This window comes from Chelonoidis abingdonii, chromosome 19 (genome assembly GCF_003597395.2).
Source record: "Chelonoidis abingdonii isolate Lonesome George chromosome 19, CheloAbing_2.0, whole genome shotgun sequence".
Taxonomy (NCBI): domain Eukaryota; kingdom Metazoa; phylum Chordata; order Testudines; family Testudinidae; genus Chelonoidis; species Chelonoidis abingdonii.
In genome coordinates, this window is record NC_133787.1 from 42,700,530 (window position 1) to 42,708,653 (window position 8,124).

General features: G+C 44.5%; 1 protein-coding gene and 1 pseudogene across 1 annotated transcript in view; one reads left to right on the forward strand and one right to left on the reverse strand.

The window, feature by feature from the left end:
- The window catches only part of LOC116838685 (uncharacterized), a 383,139-nt gene that overhangs the window by 144,232 nt on the left and 230,783 nt on the right, over nt 1-8,124 (forward strand). The gene's annotated exons all lie outside the window — the stretch shown is intronic.
- Nucleotides 3,296-3,372, reverse strand: LOC142047970 (U4 spliceosomal RNA; annotated as a pseudogene).

Below are 8,124 nucleotides of genomic sequence, written 5' to 3' on the forward strand. Positions count from 1 at the left end.
TGAAATTCAATAAGGACAAATGCAAAGTACTTCGTTTAGGAAGGAACAGTCAGTTGCACACATACAAAATGGGAAATGACTGCCCAACAAGGAGTACTGCAGAAAGGAATCTGGGGGGTCATAGAGGGTTGCAAGCTAAATCTGGGTCACCAGTGTAACAATGTTGCAAAAAAGCAGTTTTCAAGTACATAAAAGGTTGTTACAAAGAGGAGGGAGAAAAATTATTTTAGTTAATTTCCAAGAATAGGACAAGATGCAATGGGCTTAAATTGCAGCAAGGGCAGTTTGGGCTGGACATTAGGAAAAAATTCCTAACTGTCAGGCTGGTTAAACCCTGGAATAGACTGCCCAGGGAGGTTGTGGAATCTCCATCAGTAAAGATTTTTAAGAGCAGGTTAGACAAACCCCTGTCAGGGATGGTCTAGATAATACTTATGAGTGCAGAGGACTGAACTAGAAGACTTCTTGAGGTCTCTTCTGGCCCTATGAGTCTATATTTTGGCTACTGGAGGGCCCTATTAGATCCCTGTTAGTGCCCTGTGATTTATGGCAGGAAGACCCACCCTTCTCCCTGGGCTGACTCCTTCTACTGGTGTGTCAACTAGTGTTTGCCATCCCTGTGCAGAGTCACTTGCACCATTGCCTTTGAACACTACCGCAAAAAAAGTTAGTAGTAATAATCCACAGAAGGAAGACTGGCTTCTTCTGTGTTGCCTAGGAGAAACTGGCTGATTATGTCAAGACTGTGGAGATAGAGTGAATTCAGGGACTCAGGTAATGAATTACTGGCTGCCAAATGCAGAGAAACATTCCTGATTTGTGGCAGGCATGGAAGAAATGCACTGAAGCTGAATTCTTAAGCAAATGCCCAGCAGGATACCCTACTTGCACATTATTTTTACATACTCTTTCTGTTTTTATCATAGAAAGTTTTAAAAAGCTGAAAGCTGAAGAGCAGGCCCTTTTCTTTTTGTTTGCAGGAACAGTCTTGAGGTTCTGGGTGACACAGAACAGTCTGAGCTCACTACTAGGCTGTTGGATTTTCTGTTTTCTCTCCCACTTAGGATTTTTTGTGAGTTATGAGAACATGGGAGGCCTTAACTCAGGGCTAATTTGCTTTATTTTATTTTCTTTAGAAGGGATAAGACTTGGTAAAGTTCTTCTTTGAGAGCTTGTCCATTTATATTTTCCACTGTTGGAGTGCATACTACTCATGCGCTCAAGGTTGGATACTTTTGGCCAGCAGTCCACTGGGGCTATGCATGTGCCCTGAATGTTCTTGTGCTCCTGACCTGAGAGCATGAAGGGCACTGTGGGCCCAGCTGCCGCTCATTTCCTTCTCACTGTCTGAGGGGGTGAGAGACAGCTCCTGGTTTTTGCATTACTCATCATATTCTCAATCTCTAAATTTTAATAGTGCTAGTTAAGTTAGTGTGTGTTTAATTGTCCATTGGCAGATTTTGAATAAGGTGTTTTTTAAATCTCTCTACTTGAATCTTCTGATTTTAAACATTGCTTCTCTTGCAAGATGACAGGTACTATAAACGATGGGCATACCAGATGCCTTTTTTGTTTAAGGGAATTCTACATCTCCAACAAATGCTTCATGTTCATGTTCCACGGCAGTCCCGAAGTGCCTGAGAGTTATGGATCCACTAGCCTCTGGCTTTGAAAGCTCTGGCTTCAGACTCTGGAAGGACGGTTGCTATTTTAAGTGCTTAGAAGGAAAAGAGCATTGCTCCTCTTCTACAGTTAGGAGCATATCGTCGATGGAAACTTCTGTCAAAAAGTCATGTCACCTCATTGTTCCCATAAATCAGGTACTGTGGGAGCTTGAGGGGAGTGTGGTGCTGAGACCTGAAGTTAGCTGTTTCTTGTACCAAGGCTAGAGCATCAGGAATTACTGTGGTAGTGAGTGCTTTGGCACTGGGTGCAGTGCCTTCCTTTGCACCAATCTCTTCTATGGTGCTCTCTTTGGTGTTTTGTGTGTATGAGTATTAGGTACACTGACAGCTTTGATGCACTCTATTCCTGCACCAGGATTCATGCCATCATCCAGCTTGGTACTGGGAAAGTATACGGTACAGAGCAAACAAGTGTAGAACCAAATACACTACTTTTCAGGCTCTCCATGATTTTACTGTTAGGACCGGCAATACTGCTGATCTGGCTCTTCCTTTTCTTCCTCCCTGGGCTCCTGAAGGAGCTCAAGCTAGTCTCTGGAAGGAAAAGGCTGATGTGTGTCTCGATGGGACTGTACCGATTCAAGATATTGCATGCATGGGTCCCATGGTCCCCAGTAAGGCAGTGAGAGGGGTCCAGCATAAGTTTAGGAGGTCCCCATGGCATAAGGTACTCCACTTTGTGACATCATGGGGCGGATGTGGGGAGTTAGGAGATCATGGATAGTCTATAAAGACTAATGTTTCTCAGTGGCAAAGTTATTGATCTCTCCCTGATAAGAACATAGGAATGGCCACAGTGGGTCAGACCAATTGTCCATTTAGCTACTGATGCATGACAATTAAGGAGACCAGATGCATGAGGTACACAGAGCTCTTCTCCAGGCCAGGGGAAATTTACTAAGAGTGTCTCAGCTAAATACAAGGTCAAACAGATAGTTTAGCATAGGTAGTACTCTGAGTACCGTTCCCAGACCTGGAGAAGAGCTCTGGATAGCTCGAAAGCCTGTCTCTGTCACCAACAGAAATTGGTCCAATAAAAGATATTACCTCACCCATCTTGTCTCTCTGATCATCATGCATCAGCAGTCCTGGCTTTATTTTCAGGATTAGGTATTCAATCCACAGTGGAGGATTTGTCCTTTGATGGGGACAATTTATATAATTAAAGATGGATGAGTCATTACACTAATTAAAAGACTCAAGGACAACCCTCCTCTTCCTGAGAGAGAGACTCCAGCACCAAATAGGAAGTATCATAGACAACCGTACAAGCATAGAGCAGCATTACAGCCCTTCTGCCAACAAAGAGGATATAAACCACCATGAAAGCGACAGAAGATGCAGTGGAATAAATGCAATGCTGTTCCATGCAACCACAACCTCCCATCAGGAAATACTTTTGACAGGCTCTCAGAGACCTGTGAACCAACTCAGATGTTATGTACTCCCACCTCAGAAATCCGATTTGGTGGCTGCCTACTGAATTTTTCCCCTGCATGGTGGATAATGGACAAATGGGTTCTTTGCATCATTCGTTTCAGATATGCCACAGAGTTCCTTTCCGCTCTCCATCCAAAACCCTCTTCCCCAGTCCTTTTCAGGGACCACTCTCAAGAGATTTCAACTAACAATAATCACACCTCAGATTAACTTCATTGGTTATGATACTGCCACTAGAGACTAGACTCCCTACTTCAGTGGGGAGCCATAAGGCCCCATCTGGAATGGGATTTTGTTCCCCCAAGAAAGAGACCAGTTTTAGACGTCCCAGCAGCTAAGTGTCTTTATTCAGGTTGAGGTTCAGGATGGGAACCCTGGCATCAATCATTCTGCCCCTAAGCAATGATGACTGGTTCACAGCTCTCGAGATAAAGGATGCTTGTTTTCATATAGACATCCATCTCTCTCACAAGATATTCCTGAGGTTCACTGTAGATCTAATCCATTATCAATACAGGGCACTCACCTTCGGCCTAGCGATGGTGCCCAGAGTATTCACAAAGGTGCTTTCAGTAGTGGCTGTACATTTCCAGCTACACAGCTTGACAGACTTTTCTTACCAAGACAATTAGATATTGATGGGGAAATCTTATCAGGAGCTACTGATATCAACCTGATCTCTGTTCGGTCATCTAGCATCACTGGGGATGTGCGTGAACACAGAAAAGTGCATTTTAGTTCCAATTTATCAGAGCAACTCTAGACGCTGTCAGAGCCAAAGGTTACCTACCTCTAGACAGATTCCAACTGATGACCAGTTTAATCAGTCAGCTCAGAAAGAGCCCATGTGTCAGGAGCTGCCTCCCGATAGTAGTCACACTGGTCGTTGAAGCTGGATGTAGGGTCAGGACTAGGCAGAGGGTGGAGCTGGAACTGAGAGCAAAGGGCAGGCTAGGGGCAGGCCTGAGATCAGAGTCTGTAGACAAGCCAAAACAGCCTCGTAGTTGCAGTCCAGCGGTCAAAGCCAGGAGGTCAGAGTCAGTGAACAAACCAGATCAGTACCTTAGCAAATGTTTCTTGATCGACCATGAAAGGGAGCTACACGATTCCCTGGTGAGGAGTGTGTTCAGACAATGGTGATCTGTATCTTGGGACTTGTTTGTGCCATGAGAAAATAGGAAATGGAAAATATAGTGCTCCAGGGGGCGCTGTCAGGACTCCAGGGGAGATGCCCTTCTGATCCCATTGGTGAGACACTTAAGGTTTGCCTTCTCCCTCAACCCACTCTTAGCTTGAGTTCTCAGGAAGATGCACCAAGATGGCATGGTGATCATTCTCATTGCTGCCTGATGCCCCAGACAGTTTTGATTCCCTAACCTTCTCCAACTCTCATCCTGCCCACTCATCAGCTAGACCTCTTGACACAGAATGGGGCAAAATCAGATTATGGCTTGGTATTTGGATGAGTGTTCAACCTAGAGCAGACATGTTCTGTAGCCATTCAAACCATCCTTAGGAACAACAGGTAGAATCCACCAGAAAGTACTACTTTGCTAAGTGGAAGAGATTTTCTACTAGGCTCAACAATTGCCAGCTGTCCCCAAAAGAATCAGACATTTACACTATTTCAGACTATCTGTTCACCTTAAAGACCTCATGTCTTTCCCTTAGCTCCCTAGGAACATACTTAGCAGCAATTAGTGCCTGCCACCCTCCCACCAACAAGCACTCCATCTTCAGCCATCCAGTAAATGCTAAATGTTTGTTTTCCAAAGGGCCTAGTCAGAACTTCCCTGCAGTAATGAAACCTTCTCTGACCTGGGATCTTCACTTGGTCCTCTCGGTGTTAACTGAGCCACTATTTGAAACTTTTAGTGATGTGCTCGCTTCCATTGATCTGTGAAGTTCATCTTTCTGGGGCCATCCCTTTGACAAAAATGGTAGGAGAGCTAGGGGCCTTTATGGGTGATGCGTCATACTCAGTATTCCGTAAAGATAAGGTTTCCTTGGGACTACACCCCAAAAACAATCTGAGACTGTCACCTAACCCAGACAATACATTTTACCTCTCTTTTTTTTTTCTGAAACCATGTGCCACCAGTGAGGCTAGGAGACTTCATTCCGTGGACATACGCCTGACATTGATATTCAACCTACAAAGGAACAAAATTTGTTCATTTCATTGGCAAAATGGATAAAGGGACAGGCAAACTCTTCTCAGAGACTTTCTAAGTGGATTTCAGGCCGTATCCTATTCTAGTACCAGTTAGCTGATACCCTTCCTCCACAAGGTGTGAGGCCCACTCTGCCAGAACCAAGGCAGTTTCCATAGCCATACTTCATGAAACGCCCTATTTAAAGTGGCAACACAGAGCTCAATCCCTTCCTTCACAAAACCTTATGCCCTAGTGCAAGCCTCTGGAGTTGATGCATCCTTTGTCTCAGCAGTCCTTTAGTCATCAATACCACACAAGTTTTTGCACCCTTCTCCCCAGTAGAAAGAGGAATACAGATAGGGGCCAGCACTCGAAGAAGAAAAAAGGTTACTTACCTGTATAGTAACTGGAATTCTTTGTGATGTATGGTCACTATCTCTATTCCACTATCCATTCTCCTTCCGATCTTTACTCAAGATTCATAGTAGAGAAGGAACTGGAGAACACAGTAGATTCATACTGTCCCTTATACCCTTGGTTTGGAGCTTGAGAAGAGGAAGGGCACAAGCACTGACCAACAGACACTGCTAGCAAAAATCTTCCCATCTCAGGTGCATTGAGTGCATGTGTACCCATAATGGAATACAGATAGGGACCACGCATCTCAAAGAACTCCAGTTACTGTACAAGTAAGTAACCTCTCTATGTGGGGATCTGAGGACTCCAGGTTGTTGCCAGAGGTGCTTGTATTAGCTTTTTTTCAAGCTGGTGCAGGTGGGGAGACGAAATTTACATTCACATGCCCAAATCATCAGGGGGAACGACCGTTACACTCCTCCCACACACACCCAAAGTGAGGCAGGACTGGCATACTGTTTTCTGCTTCCAGCATCTTATTTTCTGCTTATTAGCACTTGAGGCGTCTGGATGCATTGGGAATGACACCATTTATCTTTCTGTAATATCCCAGCTGGTAGAACACCCTACCAGAGTAAGGAGCCAGCCTGCCAGGGTTCTGGCTTTGTATAGGTTGTACTCTTTCCTGACTATGTTAAAACAAGTAATAATCAGCTTTTGGAAAACTCCCCCATTATAGTATTTCCAACCTCCAAGTTCTCAAAAATCATGAGTTTAAAAATACATTATAGATCTTTTTGGTTTTTGTCTGGGGTTTGAACCTTAGGAGTAATGTTTTAAGGCTTTCCTTTGCAAGCAGAAAGCCTAGAAAATTATGTTTTCAAATGGAAGCTGAGAATCTCATAATACTGCATGTCTCCAGGACCTGAGGTTTTAACAAAAACACCAAATATTCAAGAGTTGTGATAAAATCATGAGACGTGGTAATGCTGCGCTGTGAAACAAAATGTATCTAAGCTCTTTTAGGACAGACCCAGTAGTGGTGACAAGGGTGAGAGAGCCATACGTATAAGTGCAAGGAGTGTGGTAGGGTGTAATTTATGTCGTACATTACCTGGACACAGGGAGTGGGGAAGTATGTGATACTCCCAAAGGTATGGCATGGGCGGGGCAGGGTTTGGTGGTGGTTTGGAGGGTTGAATGTGCTTACTGTGAGCATGACATCCTTGATATAGGAGTGGGAGGCTGTAATGGAAACATGACATTTTTAATAGAGGGAGGCAGCAGGTAAAGTCTGTGTGACTGGTGTGTGTGTGTGTGTGTATGGTGGTAGCAGTAATCTCTGCTTGAGATTGTGGCCATACTAGGGAGAGGAGGAAGGAGGGGCCAGGCAGGGTTGTCAGCTCTCTGAACCAAGGGGCCCGAAAGGACATGTTATCCAGGCTATGTTTAGGGCGGGATGGGGGAAGAATTTTTGTAAGAAAAGGAAACTGTTAAAGTAACCAAAGCCTGTCCTCAGGGGAACCATAGTATTTATGTGTAATGGTGAATGAGCTGGCGTGTGTACCTGGCTAACTAGCAGTCCACTTCCAGGACTGGAGTAGCCTTTCTTGGTCTCTTCATGAAAGAGTATTCTAATCCTTTGGTCCACTGACTGGAACATAGGGATGAGACTTCATTTTATTGATCCCTTCTCAGAGTGAAAGGGAAAATTGTTAACCCAAGATGCAGTTTTCCAACCATCCAAACTCTTCAAGAATCCTCTTGTTTTCATTTGTTCTGATTCCTGGGCCTGAGTACTCTTGGTGGGGGTTCACAGTATTCTCAAGTGTTTGCAAATCCATATTTGTGGAATAACCTGTAGAGATTACAGCATGAGCTTTGTTCTTGCATCAGCGGCTCAGTAGTGATAATTCCCTTTTCTTCTTGCGTTAGACTGAGGATTCCCTAGGGGAAGAACCTGATTACCTGCTTTGCTGTGTTCAACTTAGGGAGAATGGAAGCATCTGTTGTGTGAAGGTATGGTTCTTGGACTGTTCAGCAGCTGTAGGATCGAACTGGTAATTTAAGGCCAGTTACAGTTGAAAGGGAAGCAGTTTCTGGTGGATGTGAAGGCACTTTCACTGTGCGGTATTTAAACCCAGCCAACTGGAGACCAAGGTGTCACACACTTCCGGTTTTAATGCAATAGTCAGGAAGAATGCAAGTGATAAACATCAGTGCCAGAGCATGGTTATGTGGATCAATAAACCACAGGATGTTTCAGATTCTGGAATAGTAAGAAACAGTGAGGCCGCTCCATGGAATATGTTGTAAGTGTACCTACCCAAAACAATATCCAAGAGGCACAGATAGCAAGGAGCCTGTAGTAATAGCCACCTGTCCCAGTACCTGGACTTTAGCGTCCAAACTCTGGTCCTGTCCCAAACCTGGACTTTTGCGTCCAAAATTTGGGGGCTTACCTGAAACTCCCCCAAGCTCACTAC